Here is a 24165-nt window from a genome sequence, read left to right as displayed (position 1 = left end):
TTTGGAAGACAAAACTTTTGCATTCTGTGAGTTTCTTTTGAGGATCAGCACTGAGAGACTGGAGGTGGCCTGGTTACTTTTTTAAAGGTGGGGGAAGATTGCTGTGACTATGTTTATGAGAGCTCATTTAGTTACTCAAGGGTTATATGATTTTATTTGGAGAGATTTCATAAGGTTATCATATGCAAGAAGAAAAAAATCCATTGTGGGATGCATGCGTAAGATCCATAATGTCAATGATTTTGTGTGGGTCGCTTTTCCTGTGCTGTATGAGATGTTTTGGAGATTATGAGTTTGCTGCTTTGACAGTTTGCTTCCATTTAATTTACTGGTTTTAGGAAATCTTACTTTGTACAAGAAGTCTGAGAGTCTGGAAAGTTTTCTGTTGTGGGGAGAATCAAGGGTTTTCAGACTTTCATCATCCAGGCAATGTGTCTTTGTTGTACTCTTACCCAATCAAACTTTTTAACTCGAAAATCATTGCTAGTCTGCAATGAATTCATAGAATCATAGAATAGTTAGGGTTGGAAAGGACCTTAAGATCATCTAGTTCCAACCCCCCTGCCATGGGCAGGGACACCCCACACTAAACCATGTCACCCAAGAATTCTGTGTACAGAATACTCCTCAATTCCTCACAAGAGGAATTCCACTTAAGCAAATGAATCACCTTCTGCAGATATTGATGAGATGCTTCCTGTGAAAAGATGATGCTCTTCTCCTCTGCTCATGTGGGTGCTTCTGCCCATGAGACTTTCTAGGAAGGATGGCCTTCGCTATGTGCAGAATCATGGGCTTGGCACATGTGGAAGTGTGGGATGCTGCATTGCATGCACAGGGAGTCCTGTACTGTTTAAACTGTAGTCTTGTAACTTGGAACAATAGTGGGTCTAGATTAATGCTGATCCATAAATAAAATAATTCTGGGCCTGATTTTGCTCTCAGAAGCACATAGTAGCAATGAACACCTCTGTCTTCTAAGGCTGACGTGATAGACTACATGTAAAAAGCAAGCTGCATAATTATTTTCTGAAAGTAGGTATATGCTTCTGTTGAACTATGTTCCATGGATGCTTGAAACTCTTGTTTATTAGATACGCAAACAATATGCAGGGTTTTCTGCTGATGCGAACTAAAGCAAAAATGCTACAGGAAAATAATCATGAATGGAAAGAAAAGTTCAATGCATAAAAATTTAACTGTAATGGAATTTAACTTTGACAGCAAATGTAAGCCATTAATGAAATTATTTTTGATGCATGAACATCTGTTTATGTCTGCAAGGTCTTAATAAAACAGCCTGTTTCTTTTTATGAACTGGTACAAAGTAGCCTTCTAGGGTGTCAGGGCAGAGCCATGAAGGGGTTCAGCTGTGGATCAGTTTTTGTGCGTTTTCATTTTATTCTGGGCTTGAGTTGAAGTTGCATGTGACTCACCAGTTTAATAATCAAAAGATAGCTAAATGTAATATTTTTTGTATCATTCTTCTACAGGCATTTTTGCCTGTAGAAACTAGAGTGCTTTAACCTTCGAAGCCCTGTAAATCGGTTTGGTTTGAGATGTAGACTAGATTGTGTGTAGTCTCAAGTGTTTCTGCCCTGATTATCTGCTTACAGTGCAGCTCACTCGCTGGTCTGCATGCAGGTGTTAAATTCACTTTTACAGATATGTTTTCCTGGATATAATGATTCTGTATCACCTCAATCACTGTTCTCTTTGTAAGTCTGGATCCACTGGGAATTACCAGCATTTTGCAGGAGGATATGAGCCCCTTTTCTTGACAAATGACATCCTACTTTATGCTTTCAAGATGTTAAGTAATTTTGACATCAGTCAACATGTTTTCAGTGTTTAAATCCCGTCTAAAGGGTTACACAAAAATCCTGTCTTCCAGATCCAGCAGACTGTCAGCATGAAACCAAATTTTGTTCGCTTTGAAAATGTTTCCTGTCTGGATTACTATCCTACCTGAATTAAAGGATTCAGCTTATTTCTAATTAAACAAAATAATAATTAGATTCTGGCAGTCAGATGTATTCTATGCATTCATTCAGGTCAATACTTTGTACAAGTGAAACAACAAAATAAAATAGATATGATGATGTTATCTACACAATGACTGGAAGAGTTTAAAGTGTTGTTTGTGTATCATTGAAAAACTGTACCTGGAAAAATAAGTTGACCATTTAAACTGGAAAAATGTTATTGCATTATAAATCCAATACTAAAATATTATACCAGGATGCAAAGTACTGTCCTGTTTTCTTTACCGTGACTGAAGAAGCAGCAGTATTTGTTGATTTTCAAGCAAGTGTGAGAACAAATGTATTGCTTTGGAGAAGCACAGAGATGGCATAGGTCATCCACTACAGAAATATGCAGGGAAATATACTGACATATGATCAGAATTTAACTGCCAGTTTTCAAATCTGTTCTGTGCCCAGAAGCTCCCATTATGACACTTCTAGGCTGGCTAATTAAACAGCTCAGTAGATAAGGTGCTAAAATCTTTTGAAAACCTGCGTATAGTTTTAATTTTTAATGAGAGGTGAGCTCCTGAAAGTCTGGATCACATAATGAGATCCTTCTGCTCCTTGAATCTGGATGCAATCCAAAGCCAATAAAAGTTGCTGAACTTCATAATCTCTGGGTCAAGAACATTCACTTGTAATTTCCAGCTGGGCAGACATTATTCTGAAAACACATGGCTGTGTGAACTTGTTAAAAAAAGAAACAAAGATAGAAAAAAAGGTCAGTATCATGGTCCATTGGAAAGGTTTCTTGAGTGATGTGGTTTCCAGAGAAGAACAGCAGTATGGAAGAACAGCAGTATGGAAGGCAAGGAGCAATGTTGGGATTTTCTTGGAAAGAAGTTTTTTTGATTGTACATTTTGATTGCTGATTTTGATTTTGCAGTTGTTCAGCAAGACAACTGCATTTCATTGAAACACTTAGGACAATAAATGTATAAATTATGAGAACATGCTTTATTCATGCTCCTGCAATTATTTATTCTATTATGTTTAATTCATCAAAGACAGTTCTCATGCAAAGCCAGTGACAAGCAGTGACAAGCAGTCACTTGTTCTTGACCAATATTAATTGCATGATGATGCCGAGAAGTTACAGGTACCAAATACATTTTAATGGCACCATAAGCTGAGTTAACCTGGTGCTACCAAACAAACAGTATCATGCTTTCTGAAACAATGCAGAGTAATTCCAGCCACAGACTCCTTCCCAAGCATCCATCGTCTGGCACTCATCTGGCATTCTGGGGTGTTTCATGGTGTCTATAGATTTTTAAGGTTGGAAGAGAGGCCTTCAGTCTGACATTCTGCACAGACTCTACATTCTGTACAGACTCTAAAATTACTGTAGCGAAGGAAATCAGTGCTACAGAAACTACCTTGAAGAAATGTGGTTGGAATGATGAAGTTTCTCAGCCCTTTTATGAGGTCTTAGATTTGCTACTTTCTGGCACTTAAAAATACAGGCTTGTGACTAATTTACATGTGCATTGTTACTATCGTAACGTGTAGCTTGTTAGCCTCTAAGAGAAATCTCTATGGCTGCGATCAGTTAAATTTATTCAACTTAACATTCATTGGAAGGCTGCCTCTGTTGCTCCCTTTTGAAAGTTTACCATATGCAGAAGTAGAACTGCTGCTGTAGTAATGTGGCTCTTAAAAGAGGTAACGCAATGTTTGGTGGTTAGATGTTTGGATTGTTGTGGGTCTCCATGAGTTTTGGAAATGTTATCTGTGTGATTTAAAGGAAAGATAAAACAAGTAATCTTGAAGTATAAAAAGGAAAATTCTTATCACTGGAGAAAAGGAGTAAAGTTTCTTCGTAGCTTGCATAGCTGCATCATGTGAGAATACATGCTTTGCAAATGACATATTTTGATAAGCCTGCTTTCCAAGGCTGAAATAAAGTATTTATGCCCATGAGAAAAGGAAATTCTTGTCATCAATCATCAATTATTAACTTTTTAAAATAATAATTTTTCAACTTATGTTTTCTTGCTGCCCGTTCTCCTTTGAGAAATTAAAATTTACACTCTTTGGCTGAAATTCCTTTTCCAGAACCATGCCAAAATTCTGCCGATATCATGAAGTATTTATTTAGATGACTTGCAAAAGTGCCTGCAGTGCTCAGTAATTTTTCTACTATAGATAAATCCTCTCAATTTTCAACAAGGCCAAGCACTTCCCAGCATATTATTTTTCGGAACATTGACAAAAGTACGAGCCTCCTGCCTCCAAGATCAAAAGCCTCTCAGGCTCTGAGAATATTTACTGCTAAGGAACCTTTGTTGGTAGAAATGGAGGAGACCCCTCTATAAAGCAAGGAGTCATAGTACAAGGCATACCACATTGTAGAGCCTGCTCTGAATCTACCAAAAAGGAATTTGAAACAGACTCTCATATCACAAGTGAAAGGGATTACATAAAGGGGAAGAGATGAGAAGGCAACTCTTGATTTATGTCTTTCTTCTGCTTTTATTTAAACTTCCATGAGTAAATGACTTGAGTTTTGCCAGGAGGAAAAGAAAGGTTCTCCTGATCTGAAACAACTCTTGTCTATAAATCAAACATGTAAATATTTATTTCTAAAGAAATTTTCAATTTAGCTACTTCCCATAGAAGTAGCCAAATTCACCTTATTTTCAAATGTAAATGTATTTTAGAGACTTTTTATTCTTATAAGTTGTTAATGCTAAACTAAATTATATAAAGCATGTGGCTGAATTCAGTGTACTGTTGACTGTTATATACTAGAAGTCATTCTAAACAGACTAAATTTAATCAGAAGTGTGTTGCCAATCTACTCCTGTACCTGTTACTCTAAACGTTTCTAGAGCAGAAGATGTGATTTCTCGCACCCACTGCAGACTACTGCTTAATTATTCATCCTGAAATTTAATTTCAAAGCTTGTAATCATTTAAGTGTTTAAAATAGAATTTGTCACTGAAACAAGCCAAGAGGAACTAGAGCATCATTTAACACTCATTTCAGTTTCAGCATAGCTTGATGAATGGCTTATTTCATGCACACTCCCAGCAGGCCCCTGGAACAAGGCACCTATGATATTGATTATTTTGGTTCAGCTAGAGTAGGTAAATTTCCATTCATGAATGGATTTTTTTTTTTCCTGAGATGGGCCCTTTCTATTTCACTTTTTTTATTTTATTATTTTTTTATTTGTCAAGATGTATCCTGTAAGTGAGAAGAAGATAGAACTTGCTTTTCTGCCACTATCTCCAGACTACCAGGGTGGCTGAAATACATGCTTTGCAATAACCTTCTTTTGTGTGGTCCCATTAATACAAAACAAAAGGTCTGTGACTTGACACATGTGTACAGTAAATGAAGAAAACCTTTTTTTTAACGCTGTCAGGTACATTTCAGAAATTAGTACATCTATCTTACAGCAAAAAGCCTCTGTATACCCAAAATTTTCTGCTTCAGCGTAGTCAGAGAAGTAAGAGCTAAAGTACTATGTGTTGTTCCTGCACTTGAAATATGCTGGTACTTGGTGTCAGCATAACCTAACGGCAAATAGCTGTCCTTTAAAGCATGTGTTGTCTCCTAAGATGGTCTACTATAGGCCATAGCTATGTGGTGTAATCTCATTTCCTTTATGTGGAGATCTGCTAGGAAGCATGAAAGGACCTGATCAGACAAGTATGGTGATGCCACTAGAGAAGTTCATTCAAACTTTGCTTGCACTAAGACTTGCATTAGCAGATGTCTTCCTGACTGCAGCAAGTGGAGGTCTGTATCACTGTATTGGTCATGCCATTACTGTAGTTGGTGATTGGGCTGGTGCAGTGCATCCCATGCTAAGGGAGAGTGAGCCCAAAGTGAGTGTTACTTTCTCCATGGTGTGTGGAGCATTAGCACCTCAGGAAGGACTAGCACACTTGGAGCACCCCAGGCTGGGGCTTTCCACTTGTGCACAGCCTGCAAGCAACAGAGGAAGCTGAACTGCCTTCGGCCCATGTGCACTGCATTGGGCACCCTCAGATATCCTGTCTATTTTTTGTAGATATGCATTTACAAGAATACAATGAATAATCACTAGTGGTTCACAGACCATTTCTTAGAGCATCTGAGAATTTCCCAGAATGCGGGCACAGCACAACACTGATGTAGCTCCTGTATCCACCATAATCAAAGCATTTTCACAAATTAAAGGTAACTTAAACTTATCTGAAACTCTGTTCAAAAGTATTACTGCAGAAAGCAGGAAACGCATGGAAAATGACAAAGTATCCTCATTAAAGAAGTCTATGTGAAGCTCAAAATTACAGTATCAGGAATTTTAAGTATGCCTTATCTTCTGAATAATCACATTTGTTTTAAATCTAGGCTCATTTTAATCAAGAGGAAATAATTAAAATTTAAGATTCAGGTCTTAACTCCTGCTTTTTTGTAATTCCTGACGTGAATACAAAAGCAAGTTCTGTTGATAAGTTAAGACCCTTTTTGTGAACTCACCTGTGACATGTGAAAGCATTCTATGGTGAGTAAAGCAGATACCTTCGGTTTTTTGTCTTATGGCTGATTACTTCATCTTCGTTTTCTAAGCAAAAATTGCAGTAAGATGACTTCAAATAAATGCTTAAAGAACATTCTCCAGATCTCTAAATTAGAAAGTTAAATGCATTTTTAATGTAGGTAACCTGAAAAAATAATTGAACTCTTTAGTGGTTTTGAGATAACTGTAAAGCCAGAGCTTGAATCAGGTATGCACAACTCTGCAGGATTTCCTACAATGAGAGTGGAAAGTAAAAAAAATTATGAAAAGTAAAATATGAAATCTTTTTGAGGCTGATTTCTGTGCATCGGTTTTGTGAAAGAAGGGATAAATCTGTCAATTTAGATAAAACAAATCTTCTGAGAACAAATTTCTTGAAGTAATTATATTTTGTAGCATAAATATTGCTTTCAGTTTTAGGAGAAATAAGCAAACTGTATGCAGAAGCTAATTTTTTCATAGACATGAAGTCATTTTGCTTTGACAAAAATATTTAAGAAAACAATAAAGTGTGACTTAAAATTCTTATTTTTGTTCACCTCATTTTAGTGGCTGATATTTATTACTTTATTTTACGTTGAAGTCTCCTTAATAAGCCATTAAAATTTAGCAGGAAACTCAGCAGGAATAAATGCCAAGAAGTGAAAACCAACACTGCATCATTTCTTATCCAATTTATATGTGAACAGAGCTCTGTATCCTTTCTTGCTAGTTATATACACTGTGCCATGAATTTTCTGTATTTCCGGTGTCAAAGTAAAGTTCACTGACTCATAGGTCAATTAGACCAAAAGGATTCCTACTGTCAGAAAACAGTGTTTCCCAATTTAGAAGCTTATTTGAAATAATTTTAGGATAACAACCTTTCATATTTTATTTTGAAATACAATAGTTGGTAGAGACAGAAACAAAGTAAAGATAGCCTACTAAGACTGTACTTTGGTTTATGAGATTGGTCCAATTGTATTTGTGCAATAACTTCTCTCTGGACACACACTTCCACACACACACACACTTCTCACAGAATTATTCTTTTTGATTGAGTCACATTTTATGTTACACAGGTTGATTATTTTCAGACTGATTTTATGCTAGAACAGGTGGACAATTCTTAATGGAGACAGATGGTTTCACACTGTTTTTGAAACAATACACTTAAATATTTTTGGTGGTGTCTATAATAGCTGAAAGAATATCAGAGATAGTTTAGTAACTAAAATAACATGCAAATCTGTAGTTTGCTCAAATGTCTTGCTATGAGTACTTAGGTGCCATGGACTTCTTTTTGAGTTTAGCATGCTTGAACAGAAATAAGAATAAACATATGGTCTACTTAAGCATGGTAGCATTCACACAAAATACATCTTGTGATCATTTCATGTGGCTTTTGATCACTTGTTTTCCTGAAGCCCTGGTAATAGATCCTCATTCTAAAACCAAAGCAGGAAGAACACCACTGAAATTAATACAGTGCCAATGTTGCAAAACTACTAGGAAAAAAAACCAGGAAATGACATGTAAGTTTTATTGTCACCTGGGGAGTTGATGAATTTGGTGTCTTTTGTAGCCATGATGTGAAAATGAATTGTTTCTAAAAAGGAGCTAGATGGCAGTAGTATTTCCACTGCAAAACTCCATGACAGACATACAGTGAAGGGCTATGTCACCACTGCTGATTTATTTTGCACAGTGCTGTAATTAGTAAGCTATAGTGTCACTGTTGTTACAGGTCTAGTGGAGGAGCGGCACTATAACGGATAAGCCAGTTCTGCAAGTTCATGTTAGCTCAGCAGGTCAGCTCTTCCGCTGCTCTAAACCAACACCAAAGTGGAGAAATAAAACTTGACATCCACCACCATTTCTTCTACAATGATTTTAACAAGTATAGGACAATCTGCCACACATTGGCTCAGAACCTGTGGGGAGAGTTGGCTGAATACGTACATTTATGTTTGGGATTAGCAAAATAACTCCACTTTCGAGAAATCTCATATCTCTAAGTACAAAAACGATTATTCTTTTTTTTCTACATCCATGGTTACATATAGAACATCTAAGAACAGGTATCTAGCGCTTGAAGATCAACAACTGTTCTATTGGTTGATCAACAACTGTTCTATTGGTTCATCAACTGAACAGCTTGATTCTATTTTCTGCTTGAAAGCACCACTGGAACTTTTTGCAGCTCTCATTTTTCAACAAATTCTCTCCTTTTGAGCAGTATACCTAGACAATGAAAAAGAGCCAATTTTTAAAGTGGATTGGTATTATTCTGCAAAGTGGCAGTAACGATAAATGGTGATTAAGATTTCACAAAGTTTTCACTTAATGGAAGGTTGTTAGCAACAGTGTTTCTCCAAAACACCATGCTAACAAGTGTCATATTAGCTTACAAGTGTCATATCAGCTTTCAAACAGGTCTGGTTTGAGCTTAAATTTTTTTTAGGCTATTCTTCACAGAATTAATATTTACTAATAAATAGTTTGTTAGATTCACAATTTGATAATAGTTTGCATAGAAAAAGGTCTAGTACTGAAGAAAAGATGGCAGAAAACAAACCCCACATTCACTTAATCCTGCAGTGTTAACTCAACAGTAACAGTTATCTTTTATAAAATAGGAAAAAAAAAAAAAAATACAAAACCAGCATATTTATTAGAATGAATATAAATACCACAGACATCCACATATTCATACTTACACAATTAGCCTGTGAAACTCAATATCACAAAACAAAGGAAAAAGACTTTGATAAACTTTTAAAATTAATTAAACAACATCCAAACTAAATAATTATAAGATATTCATTCCCAATTACATTTAGATATCACAGTAACTGTAATGTTATACCCACTTCCCAAACTCACCTATAGAGAGAGTATCCTTAAGCCTCTGAAAAATCACTTTTCTAATGCAAAGGGAGATGTTTCTCCCTGTGCACAACATTCTAGAAGTTTACCTCTGAAATAGCTAACAATGACTGCTGTCGGTGAGACTGACAAATTAAATAAATGTTTAGATCACTTGATATGGCAAATTCTTCACTGCCAAAATAGCTGTCAGAATGGTTACACTTCTTCATTTGATCCTTTATATTAAAAATAATGAGAGCAAATTACAGGGATAAATATAAACTTTTTAATGATGCAGCCTTGCATACAAGTCATACAGATTGCAGTACGCTCAGCCATCTAAACAGATGCTGTCTATAAGGTGCTTTAAGAGCAGGCCCACAGTGGAAATTGAATCCTTGCTTGGTTAGTGTTGTGCTGCCTGGGCACAAACCTGTGCTTAGGCTCAGGAGCCTGGAAGAGCAGGAGCACCCACCGCTGCTCAGCCTTAGTCTAGCCTCAGCTGTTCTTTATGCTGTGTGGTGACACCATGAGGCTATCTTCAGGGAAACAAGTAAGCCATTAGCTTCTTATTGGAAAATCCAGTACCTTGTACAACAAGGAAAGGCTGCTGCAACAGAAATGTAGCAAAGCAAACGCACAGGGTGTGCACAGATCACACTAATCAATGAGCTCTTGGGAGTGCTTGTGAAGAGCCAATGCAACCTCTAAGTGGGTTTAGTAAAATCTTCATGTCAGTAAGTTCCAGTAGTAAAGAAATTCAAGAGAAGTGGTATAGAATGGGTGGTCATAAGAGAATAACATAAGAAATAAAAAATTAAGTTTTAGTTTAGGTTTGTTGCCTTTTTGCTACAAATTTCACTGCAGAATATTCACATATTGTATGTTATGTTTTCATTACCTCTCTCACTGACTTTGAAGGACAGCCACAGAATAACAACCTACAGTAAATAACCCTGCAAGTAAATAACTCTGCATCAAACTCCAGTTCCAGCTATTACTGGAGTTACATCGTATATGAGCACAACTTTACAACTTTTTTTGCAGAATAAATTCTAAATAAAAAGAAGAAAAAAGAAAGAAGAAAAGAAAAAAAGATTTTATTCTGGGGGGGAGGAGTGGGGGTAAAGCCTTTAGAACAGGCTCATTGGATTAAGCCTGTTCTAAAAGTGTCAGGTACTTCAAGCCTTCAGGTTTGCATACTTTACAACACCTAGGGGCATTTCTGCCTACATAAATATAGCTGCTGAATTGAAGATGACTGCATCTCCCACCATGCAGGTGCAATGCTTAGGCTGCTGAAAAATTCACCCTGCTTGATAGCTTTGTTTAATCTTCAGATCTGAAGTGCTGGATGTTTCAGGTTCAGATTTCAATACTAAAGACTAGTTTTCTAATCCTTCTTGTGAAAAGCTGTACATTTCAAGATGAATTGCAGGAGACTGATGCAATGTTTCCTTCTTAAGCTTGGAAAGAAAGAAAATCCGACTGCACTTATATTCTTTCAAGAATGGGCAGTACTGCTGCTAAGGGCACTGACAATTGCTATAGGCAATTCTGATAATTTCCTCCAGGGAGGTTTCTTCCAATTACAGTTTACAGTATGACCTACAAAATGTAGCTTGGTTTTGGATAAGATGGCAAGGTCATAGATTTTTTAAGGGCTTTTACAGCACAGACCAAGTTAAGCTCACTGCTTCCCATTTGATTTCATGTTTATAATCAAATTTGAAGTGTTCTTATTGCTTCTAGTAATTTAGCCTTTAATATAATTAGATGCAGTAGTTAAGCTTTTTGATATTATATAATGTAGCTTTTTTTTTCTTTAAGTTATATCTTTATGCGGGCAAAACAAATTCAGATTTTATCCAAACAAGCAGAATTCCCACAAGACAATTCAAGTTATACTCAAATTAGAGATATGCTAGGGGCAAACTGACACTGTCCTTCATTAAGGTATTTTTGTGGTTTTGGATTCTTGGCATAAGCATTTCTTGTACTGTAAAGCACATATCCTGAGGTGTAAGATACATACTGCAGCTTTGTCTCCATATAAAATTAATTAGAGTCCATATAGGTGAACAAAAATCCTCCAGACACGTTTTCCTACCCAGTGGTCTGAAGATTTCTATTTGCCATTTTGGAAGAGCATTGCTATGATGGCAATATGATGAAATTATGGCACAAGAATAGTACAATAGAAACATTATAATAAGGAATAATACTACTGAAAACACATAACACAATGCATTCTTAGTAGCTGCTGACAATTTAGCTGAATCAACATCAGCATTTCTTCATCTAAGAAAGTGTTCAAGTAATGTAAGAATTACTGAATTCTGGATTAAATGATAGCTCTGGTTTTAAGGGTTGGTTCTGCTGAATGAGAGTCTCTCCTTTAGATCTTCTATAGAAATATATAAAGAAGAAAGTGATGTGGCCTCTCAGACTTTAAAGTATTGCACGAGGAGATAAGTCTTTTAAAGTTCTTTTGCTGTTGGTGTCACACTCAACTCTGCCTGTACTCCTTATGTACAACAAATATATTGTTGTACTGCCAGTGGCCAGATGCGAGAGGTTTTAACAAGCACAGGTTTCCATCGCTTAAAGATCATTGCAGCTGCTATTGTTCTGACTGCTGTGATTAATAGTCTCCTTCAGGTAGCCTTCAGAAGGTAGATTTCATAGGCTCCAGTGTAACTGTTTGAGCCATCTATCTCAGCTGTTTCATCCCCAATTTATTGGGTGGTTTCGTGTTTTGCTATGTCGCTTCATTTTAAGACTATTTTAATTTCAAGGCAGCAATGCTTACAAAGAGTTGTTACAACAGCACTGCTAAGTTTTCAAGTATGAGGTCAGTTTTTGGAACTGGACATTACCCCTTGACTGGCATTCAATACTGCTTGCCTTCAAAACTTAGTAAATTAGGGTTTGTGAAGGCTAATGTCTTAACAGCTATTTCAGCTACAGACCTCCCTCAGCAAGACAACAGGAGCAAAGTTTTCATTCTCACTGATCCTTCAGCAGGTCTCAAAACTAGGAGAAAGGATTATTGTGGTTCCATCTGCATTCACTTCTCTGCTTTTCTGGAGCTGTTCTTTTAATGAAACTTGAAGTCCTAAATAAAGATTACAAAAATTACGTAAGAAAATGAAATTTATGCAAGGAATTCATGCAAAAACTTTATGTCTCTTAAGAGAGTGTCTATTCTCCAATAGTTAGAAGTAAGATGATATAGAAACAGAGTATGTATGTAAGTTTTTTTCCTGCAATTGATTACAAAGCAAGTAAGTATCCAGGTCAGTGTAATGACAATGAGACTTCATACTCTTCCTGCCATTACAGTGAAATGTCAAACATAGTAATACATTGCAAGGATATGAGGTCTTGCTTATATGTTCCTACCCCAGGGATTTTTTTGCTGCCACTTCCAAGAGCTTCAACATACTCCATATGAAGTCTTACATGTGTTAATAAGAAACAAATAACATTTCTGTAGTTGCTAATACCTAGAGTTATACAAGACACGGAAGAGGATGGGCATGATTTGTTTTCCACATCATGAAAGCCATGATCCATGAAAGCCACAAAAATGCCTCTGGGTTTGCTTATGAAATATGGAAGAAGATAAATTTAATTACTAAAATCAAAACTTTCCCTTATTTAAAAATATCCCTTACTTTCTTCATAAGCAGTCATTCTTTTGAGAGAAAACAATTTATGAAAACCAGTTATTTTTACTAGTAGCTTTAGTCAGGTTTTCATTTAAAGTTCCAGTTTCCTGCATAAGAAAGTTCTTGCTACTTACATTGTGAATGCTGCTCAAGCAGAGTCCTTGTTAATACAGTTTTCACATTTTCTTTGAAGTTTTATTTACTTACAAATATTGATCTTTTACATTTCTTTCATTCCAGTCTTCTGCAGCTACTATAAATAATTCTTTAGCCCTTAAATACGTTGCCTGTGCTTTGAGCCAAAGTTAGTGTTCTCTCTTACATTCTTTTTTCCCTTGTGAAAAAGCTTCTAAAATAACTTTAATGATTCCAATTTGTAGTTTCCCTCTGGTCTTCTACTTCATAAATACAGTTTAGCTAATTAGGGAATCAGGCATATCTAGTAAACTCAAAATAAGAAATGTGCACTGCTATCCTTAAGAAGAACATGTTTGTTATTGAGGTAGAAAGAAACAGAAGCCTTTTTTCCACTACTTAAGGATCCATCTGAACTCTCCTGCTGCTGTATCCATTTCTCTGCAGGGTGTAACTTCAACCTTGGTCCCTTGAGGAAGGAACCTGCTTTGAGCACACCAGTGCTACACCTGAGAGTGTACCTTGTGGTTCATCAAGTGTAGATGTAAACCAGAGTTGTCCACTAAAGGAACCTCTGAAGTACATCAAGTAACTAATATAGGCACACCATATATAACCTACACTATACCAGGTTCAACCATGAGCTGGTTAGATGGGTTAGAAGGGTTCGTTTGAGTAGGTACAGACCTCTTTCATCCGGCCTTTCCTCCTCTTACAGTCCTGCTTTTCTCCCTGCAAAAGTGCACTGACCCACATACAGCATACGCCTCCCTCTAGCGACTTGACCAATTTAACAGACTGCATTTCCCTGTGCCAAAAATGCAGCAACTCTGAGTTATCAGCTCATGCAATAGATACCTATGTTTCAAATCAAGAGGTTCCAGTCTTAAACTCTGCAAGTAAATTGCTTGGCAGTGTTATTATTCAGGGAGGAGTAACATGAAGTTAGAATTAAGGGCTTTGAGTTCTATGAAAAGTAGGAACTACAGATTTAATGTCAATCTGCATCTACTATTTCACTTAGGTCTGCCTATGACTTCAGTTCTACTGATTTAATAATGCATACTTTTAAAAAAGGAAAATGACATTGACTTCAAAGCACCTTTGGCTCAGACCCTGTATGAGAAACATTCTGAAAATGTGACTGCTATTATCTCAGCTGAAATGTGCTGCATTCCACAGACTAATGTGGTATCAATTCACAGGAGAGTATATGCCTTCAGTCAGACCAAGTTTCCGGAAAAAGATCTTAAAATTGTGTATAAGACTTGCATTGTACTAAGGTCAAACCATCTTATTTCTAATATTTTAACATCCCTAGAGCTATTTTCAAATAATAAAAGTGGTTTTTTGATTGTACTTAGAATCATAGAATCATAGAACAGTTAGGGTTGGAAAGGACCTTAAGGTCATCCAGTTCCAACTCCCCTGCCATGGGCAGGGACACCTCACAATAAACCATGCCACCCAAGGCCTCATCCAACCTGGCCATGAACACCGCCAAGGACGGAGCATTCACAACCTCCCTGGGCAACCCATTCCAGTGCCTCACCACCCTCTCAGTAAAGAATTTCTTCCTTAGATCCAATCTAAACTTCCCCTGTTTAAGTTTGAGCCTGTTACCCCTTGTCCTGTCACTACAGTCCCTGATGAATAGTCCATCCCCAGCATCCTTGTAGGCCCCCTTCAGATACTGGAAGGCTGCTATGAGGTCTCCACGCAGCCTTCTCTTCTCCAGGCTGAACAGCCCCAACTTCCTCAGCCTGTCTCCATACGGGAGGTGCTCCAGTCCCCTGATCACCCTCATGGCCCTCCTCTGGACTTGTTCCAACAGTTCCATGCCTATTTTATGTTGAGGACACCAGAACTGCACACAATACTCCAAGTGAGGTCTCACGAGAGCAGAGTAGAGGGGCAGGAACACGTCCTTCGACCTGCTGGTCATGCTACTCTTGATGCAGCCCAGGATACGGTTGGCTTTCTGGGCTGCGAGCGCACACTGAAGCCGGCTCATGTTCATTTTCTCATCGACCAACACCCCCAAGTCCTTCTCCGCAGGGCTGCTCTGAATCTCTTCTCTGCCCAACCTGTAGCTGTGCCTGGGATTGCTCCGACCCAGGTGTAGGACCTTGCACTTGGCATGGTTAAACTTCATCAGGTTGGCATCTGCCCACCTCACAAGTGTGTCGAGGTCCCTCTGGATGGCATCCCTTCCCTCCGGCGTATCAACCGAACCACACAGCTTGGTGTCACCAGCAAACTTGCTGAGGGTGCACTCAATCCCACTGTCCATGTCACCGACAAAGATGTTGAACAAGACCGGTCCCAACACCGATCCCTGAGGGACACCACTCATTACCGGTCTCCAGCCGGACATCGAGCCATTGACCACAACTCTTTGCATGCGGCCATCCAGCCAGTTCTTTATCCACCGAGTGGTCCACCCATCACTTGATGTCTCTCCAATTTAGAGACAAGGATGTCGTGTGGGACAGTGTCGAACGCTTTGCACAAGTCCAGGTAGATGACGTCAACGGCTCTGCCCCTGTCCATCAGTTTCGTAGCCCCATCATAGAAGGCCACCAAATTGGTCAGGCAGGATTTCCCCTTAGTGAAGCCATGCTGGCTGTCACCAACCGCCTCCTTGTTTTTCCTGTGCCTTAGCGTGCCTTAGCATGCCTTCCAGGAGGATCTGCTCCAAGAGTTTTCCAGGCACAGAGGTGAGACTGACTGGTCTGTAATTCCCCAGGTCATCCATTTTCCCCTTCTTGAAAATGGGGGTTATATGACCCTTTTTCCAGTTGTCGGGAACTTCACCTGACTGCCATGATTTTTCAAATATGATTGCCAGTGGCTTAGCAACTTCATTCGCCAGCTCCTTCAGGACCCGCGGATGGATGTCGTCAGGTCCCATGGACTTGTGTACGTCTAGGTTTTTAAGATGGTCTCGAACCAGATCCTCTCCTACAGCGGCCCTAGGGTCTTCATTCTCACAGTCCCTGCATTTGCCTTCCAAGACTTGGGTGGTGCGGTCCGAGCCTTTGCCAGTGAAGACTGAGGCAAAGAAGTCATTCAGAACCTCAGCCTTCTCCAAATCCTGGGTAGCCAGTTCTCCAGATATTTTCCGGAGGGGGCCTACGTTGTCCCTAGTCTGTCTTTTACTCGCTACATACCTATAGAATCCCTTTCTGTTATCCTTAACATCCCTAGCCAAGTTCAATTCTAACTGGGCCTTAGCCTTCCTCACCTGGTCCCTAGCTTCCTGGACAGCACCCCTGTATTCTTCCCAGGCTGCCTGTCCTTGTTTCCACCTTCTATAAGCCTCTTTTTTCTTTGAATTTTCCTCAGCAGCTCCTTATCCATCCAAGGAGGTCTCCTGGCCCTCTTGCTGTACTTCCTTCTAGTTGGGATGCAACACTCCTGAGCTTGGAGCAGGTGATCCTTGAATAACAACCATGAGTCTTGGGCTCCCCTGCCCTCTAGGGCTGTATCCCATGGAACCTTACTAAGCAGGTTCCTGAAGAGTGCTTGTGCAATCACTTCTGAACTGGAAATCCTTATGAGAATTTTTTTTATTTCTAACCCCATCTCCACTTTGAAGTACTTCCTGCAATAATCCATGACTTTTCAGCACCTCAGCACAGATCTGACAACTCAGGCTCTACACAACACCAAATACAGAGAAGCTAATTCAAGTATCAGAAGATACACAAAAGAGTGAAAGTTAGCAGGAGCAAAATGGTTACATGGTTATATTGCTCTGGTACCCAATGTAATTTAGGCAATGGTGGCTCTACATCCTCTCATTGCAGCCTAAATCCTGGGTAATTAGTCTGTGAGACCTGACAAATGGAAAAAGTTCCTGCCAAGACCGATAGGAAGACCTCCAACAAAGCACCAGGGTGGTAGAGGTAATAGTGCAGTAGACACTATTACTGTTAATACTGGAAATATTAAGCTCAGACAAAAAATAGGAAGACTATTATGTTTTTTGTGAGAGTGGGACCCATCAAGGTAAGAGCTTTATTACAAATCATATAATTTTCACACACACGGCAAGAAATTATTTCTGTTCTTGAGAGCTTACAATTAAAATGGATGTAAGAACAGGGTCAGGGAAAGGCAGTGTTATCAGCCATGCTGATGAAGAATCCAGTACAGGTGCAGCAATTAATACTGAAGTTCAGTTCCAGCCTCGCACGTTGCAGCCTGATACATTAACCACAATACTGGACTTCTGTCTTCCTGTGTTTTTAAAACCTAGACAATAATATGAGCAACCTCTTCTATTTGAAGGGTTTCTGCTGTCTTCTTTCATAATTTTATCACCATTGGTTTACTGCAGCTAAGTAATAATCTTCCCTTTGGAAAACTATGCGTGGTAAGATAACCAACAAACTGCTTTAAACAAAGTCTGCTTACTTATCAGATATGGTACTGGTCATATAGAAGAAAGTAGTCTTCTATTTTTGTTTTTGTGAAACTTTCAATAGAGATAAAAAAAAGTATTCCACTCTATAATAAACACTGTATGGTATTCCTTGACACAAACTTTTGCTTGTGTATGCTTGTGTAAATACCCTTATGTGTATATTTAGGTCTCAGTGGTTGCTGCCAGATGGATCATTCCCATTCCTCACTACAACTGTTCACACAGGGCCTAGCAAGTGCTCCACCTATAGCTGGATCACTGCAAATTTTTAGGGGAGAAATGTGTATGAGAAAAGTACCCAAAAGTTTTAGATCCCAAGAAAGTAAGGCAGTACTAGTTGACAGCCTGCATTCCTGCATTACTGAGCAACCAAGGTAGACTTAAACCTGGATTTTAATATACAGGATAAAGATATATGTTTATGTAATTTAAAAATACAGAAAAGAAATAAGTTAAAAATCCTTCTTAATTTCTGTTCCTATTTATGTATTTTATTCTATTTTAACATTCTATCTTTTCTTACTACTATATATACCTTTTGTACACACATAGTGCAGGGGGTGTAAGGGATGGAGGAGTGTTTGTATGTTTAAAAGATGAAAGAAAGCCAGAGATGCAAATATAAAATCATACATAGCATGTAGAATGTCCATGTCACCTACATTTCTCTGAGTTTCGTTGAAGTTCAGAAGTGAGATCTCCTGAAGCACTCTTTAAGCATACTAATTCCATTTAACAGCTATTACTGAAAGTCAAAATGTTACAGGTTAATGTCTGACTCAGTTGCCATGCTTCCAGCTACAGCAAGAGGAAGAGAATATTAATTTACTCTTGACAGTGTATAAGTTTCTAGGGATCTTTTTTAATCTTGTGCAAATATCTTGCAATAAAAAGTTCCTACTAACTTTATTACCAAAGGACAAAGTAATTAAAGAGAAGGTCAATGGAAAAGATCTGCAAATCTCTGAAGTTAAAATACATATTACCATTCCTTTGGACTGTGTTTTGTGTAGTTTAATTATATAAATCTAATTTTAAAACATTATTTTTTAAAAAATGGACCTACATCTCTAGAATAGATGAACGTCTTCAGAACATGTTATCTAGATAAAAGAAGAGCAGTATATGTTAGTGTTTTAATTTAAGAAACACAGTTGAAAGAATTGTCTATAAAACAGTGCAATTAATATACTTTACCCTTACCAAAAAGAAAGAAAATATTCCTCTGCGCTTCCAGGACTTCTGGTTGTCACCTCCAGAAGTACTGTAATTCCCTGACAGAGACTAAGGGTTGGAAGAGAACAAGTTGTTTTATATTTACCATTTCAATTTGGTTAGCTACAGAGCTCATCACTGTCCTGGGCACATGTCGCAGCTGTTGTCTATTAATCTAGGGTACCCAATGGGGCTCGAATGTTTGATGTGAATAAAGAGGAAAGTGGAAAAAAAAAACAAAGAGAAAAAAACCCCAAACCAAACCAAAACAAAAAACACTCCAAAACTTTACTATTGAACAAGGGTTATTGTGCATATCAGTTTGTCTTTATTAGTTTAAACTCGCATTTTATTGCTAGACATGCAGGCATCATGTCATGCAGGCAAATGACTGCAAATACCTCAGGAAAGTTTGTTGATAAGCTGGCTCTTGGAAAAGTTTTCTTTCCTCATGAAAATAAAATAAGATAAAAAGATCAAATTGTTAATAGGATGGGATGTGGCTGATATGACATGAAAGTATTGCACTTTCATTTTGATGTGGCTACTTGAGTTGCATTTCTTCTGGCTTTGGCACTTTAGCAACAAACACGAGTTATATTAAACCTAAAGCTTTTGAGTTAATGATGAGGGAGATTGTTCCAATAGCATATGAATATAATTCTAGTTAAAATTAAGCAATAATATTCATATAGGATTACTATTACATTGAACAGAGGAAAACAAGACACAGGAACAAGAAATGTGGTCATGCTGGGAAATAGGGACAGACTTGTGCTCCTGAAAGATAAAAGAATCCATAAGCTCTTGTAGGTTTGTGTGAGAAAAGCAGAGAAAACATTGCTAACTCTCAGAAACAAAAAGTAAAAAAGTAAATTCTAGATTTTGGGTTAAAACACTTGGCAAATATGAAAACAAACAACAAAATTATAACGGATAAAAATGAGAGTGGTGATGCCGTTAACTAAAAAAGAGTTAGTTAAATATGTTAAATACCTTTTAACACTGTGCTATCTCAGCTTGGGTCTCAAGTCAGTGAATTTCTGTACCTCGAAAAAAAAGACTTCACTACACAGAACAAGGTAGCTGTTCTTTATTGATCTTTTTGAAACACTGAATACCTAATAATATATGGAAGTAAATAAAAGTCTGCTGTTTTCAAAAGTTAAGTAAGAGGAACATAAGTTAACAGTGTCATTAGATCAAGTTTCCTGCTACTTCAGCTGCCACACAGATACTTTTTCCATAAAGTTATCTGCCTCCAATTTAAAACAGATGACATTGCTAGCTTCCAACAGCTACTTTTGTGGAAAGTCTTGTTCAAAAATCTAGGTGGTTATCGAGCCTTTCTTAAATTTTTTTTCATTTTATGCGAACATAATTTATGCCAAGTTAAGATAGCCTATAGAGCCTTGAACTTGTTAAACTAATCAAGGCTATCCAGCATACTTTCCTCAGTCCTCTGCTTCAGCAGGATTTTTCTTTTTGGGCAAGAGCTCTATGGAGTATTTTATATGCATTATACTCATTGAATGCTGTGATCATATCTGTGTTTATGTCTCATTAGTGATGATATGACTAAACCCCTATATTTCCTAATAGATTCTAGTGGATAGTATACAACATATATTCACTTTTTATGGTTGAATTATGTGGCTAAATTTCTTCACTCTCATTCTTCAAGTCAGCAATGGTTTCCTGTTTGATTTTTCTATCTGTCTTGATTGACAGGCCTTTCAGATTTGTGTAATCCATGTTTAGGAATCAGCCACGTTTGAAATCAGATACTTACTTAAAACCTGAAAAACATAGGTGAGATAATTACATTGTTTTGTGTGGTACCAACTTGCAATGATTAGTGAAGCTTACAAATGCTACAGATGAGGTAGTTGGTGCACTTGTAGGTGTACCAGGTTTTAAGGCACTTGCAATGCTTGTGTCAAATAATCATAGCAGAAGTCCAAGTCAGACATGCTGATAAATGTGATTTATTTACCTTAACCCAATCACTTTTATAAAACATTCTGTAAAGTAAATACAAAGTTAATTCTTGATGAGACTGGCTAGAAATAATATCTGTTGACTTTCCTTTTGAGGCTATGACATGACCATTAGGCTTTTTTTTCTGCATATGTGTGAAATACAGATATGTATTTCTATAGATATGTCTAAAGTAGATAATCTTATAAAGTTGCCATATGCTCCTTTTACAGTCAATGGAAAAAATACACGTATATTTATAGGACACAATTGATTTTATTCTACAATATGTATTTAAAGTAGGTAAATGTACTTAAAGTACCTAAATGAACTGTTCTTTGTAGAGTTCTATTCCTCATATAGGCTATAAAAAAAGTTAAGCGACTAAGATTCATATGTCTGAAATTACTTGAGGTAATCCTACCTTATGTTTTGTTTGGATCAGTGGCATCACTTTATATGTACTGGGAATGAGCTTTATTTCTTTATAGTTTGGTCAAACTGGCAGGGTTCCTTCTTTGAAAAGTAGACTGATTTTCCATTTTTCTGACTACAATTATGACTGGGAAAATAATCAAAATACTGAAATAACTCAATACAATGATGAAATAATCAGTTTTCACAGCATATCAAGATTCTTGGTATACCTGCCAAAATCCAAAATCTGTGGTAATTTCTCTGTTTACCTCATGTGGAAATCATCCATGATTTGGAAAAACTACAAATTTGTTTATAGGCCAGGGAAGGGCTCTTTAAACTGAACACCATCCCCAGGTAAAGCAATTATTTTATTTTTGCATTCTATTTTCTATCATGCATATATGTAATAAAATTCGTATGTGTAATAGAATGGTCTTTATTTTTTTCCTGTAGAGGAGAAGTGCATGCTAAAGCATTTTTGTTCTTAGTATTAACATTTCTAAGGATTTATTAGGATCAAACTTTCTCCTTCTTTAGAAAGTTGCATTCAGCCAGGTAAGATTCTTTATTTCTGACCTTTATCCGTGCTTTAACTGACCTTTTAAGTATCTAGAGTCTAGTGTCTTGATGCTAAAGGCTTAGATTAAGTGTGTATTTTGGTTAATATTTGATGTTTACCTATTGTAAAAACTTAAGGGAGATTCAATATGTTTGGAATAGTTGCAATATTTCATCTTAGATGGCATTTTCTAAATTCCGAAGTTTTCATGCTCATCTCATTGCTGAGATCCTGCTCAGAAGTGATGAAGCCTCACTGTCAGACAAAATAAGACAGAAATTTCCAGCCAGAAATGTCAGAAAGTGAAACATAGGAATTCTGCTTTAGGAGAAATATTTTTTCAGTGAGAAATCTTGGAAGATGTGTAAACGCAGATGGAGTTGACTGTGGATGGACACCTTTACTTATCAATAATACTACTATGGTTATGGAAACCGATTCATTATTTCCTGCGCTCACTCACAACACGTGAGTCATGCTTGGATTCACCATCCTTTGCTAACTTTCTTCAACCAGAACCGGATTTGTTCTTTACTCCAGAGTACTTTTTACCGTTATGAGATAAGCACAGGTGGTAAGAGATTTTGGGAAGCCACCTGGCACCTGCTGGTTTATGAGTCCCTTCTTTTAACTTATAGCTACACAGGAATGAAGAACTGAACTACATGGCACTCTGCAGAACCTAGAGTTCTGGGGACCAGTACTCCAAGGATATAGACTAAAATCACAAACATATGTTATGCTTTCATGTACTCTTAAAAGAAACAGCAATGTCTCATACTTGCTAGCCCATTTGATAAAATTCAGAAAAATAGCAATGGATTTTTCTCCTCACTCTGTTGATAGGAAAGAATCCATTGGTGAAAATAAGGTGGTTTCATAAAGGTGGTTTTATACCCAAATTTTGTCATAAATCTAAAATGAAACAGGTTCAGAATATTCATTCAGTTAGATGCAGTTATAGTCTTTCTTTAGTTAGGTTCTCTGTCAGCTTTTTCAGGATCAAGAAATCTGATAAACTTTCTATGTGTGGCTATAGTTTTTCTATTCACCTCGCACTTTCTTCTAAAACCCCTATTTATTGTTACATTGCTTTGGTCTTGGTTAGAACAGAATGGTTTCATAACTTCCTAGAGAATTGGGTATTACTAACTAGTTAGTTATTTCAAGGACACTCAGTTAAGTTTGTTAAAGCATAGTTTTTCCATCAAGATAATAAAAGAACTTATTAGTGTTGCATTAATTCCAATAATGATATTTACTGCAGCACTGGCAAAGCACTGAAGCAAATACTATAGGTGAAAGGGCTCTTAATTAACACATTATTGTTATTGTCTTAACAGTAATTTCTTAACTATTGTTCTTGAGCTGATCGTACAGACTTGATTTGGTTTTATATAAGCTCAGGCAGCAAAATCAGAGAGATGATTAAAAGCACATACAGATTTGACCAACGTTTTTGCAAAGAAATATATTGAGAAGAAAGGAGCAATATTTTCAGTCACTCCAGTGGCAGGAGAACCTGGACTTTGCATATTCTCAGGGAACCCTGATGAGCTCTGCTTCCTGTTAGTCTAAAGTAATGATACATTAGACATTTATTATCTTTGTAAAAAAGTACCTCATTGAAACATGTGAAGAGAATAGTATTTTTCTTTTTTTTTCAGAGCAGAAATAAATATTTGATGTTTACTGCAGTGCTACTCAAATTGGGAAATGTCTGATGCACTGAGTACAGAAAACAACTTTTTGCCAGCAGGTTTTTAAGCCTTTGGTTTTGATATCTCTCTAAGGATGTTTTATATTAAAGCAGTGGAACTAAATACCTAATGAGGAACATCTTGCCAAGTGTAACTGGACTGAGGCAAGCACCCTTTTTAAGTGTATCGTTGGCTGCATGATTTCTAAGCTAGAATTCATGGCAACTAATTTAGCTATCCAAAAATGAAGTGTCTAGTCTACATTAGGTAAAGTTAACCTACAGAGAGGAGTAAATCCAAGGGCATTTAATGTAATTTTAAAATAGGTGGAATGAGTGACAGGCTCAGCAGAGAGTTTCTGTAGCATGTCTTGCTTTTAATTATGGAGAGATCCTGAATGCTCAGCTTGGACTGGGAACAAAATTGTTGGTTAAAGTCAACTGGACAAACATCACATTTAGCCTTTAATAACCCCTTTTGTATTAAAATCTCTGATCAGTGAGTGAAAACCTTTATGTCCTGCAACCACAATGTCTAGTTTTTTAATGTCTTTATTAACAATGTATCTGCTTTTATTGAACAAATTGAAAAATAATAATACTAAAAAAAAAACCAACCGAAACCAAACTTACTAGAGTAAAAGTAAAGTT

The sequence above is a fragment of the Psittacula echo genome (genome assembly GCF_963264785.1).
Source record: "Psittacula echo genome assembly, chromosome: 2".
NCBI lineage: Eukaryota > Metazoa > Chordata > Aves > Psittaciformes > Psittacidae > Psittacula > Psittacula echo.
The sequence above is the reverse complement of the archived record's forward strand: the minus strand, read 5'-3'. Positions refer to the sequence as shown.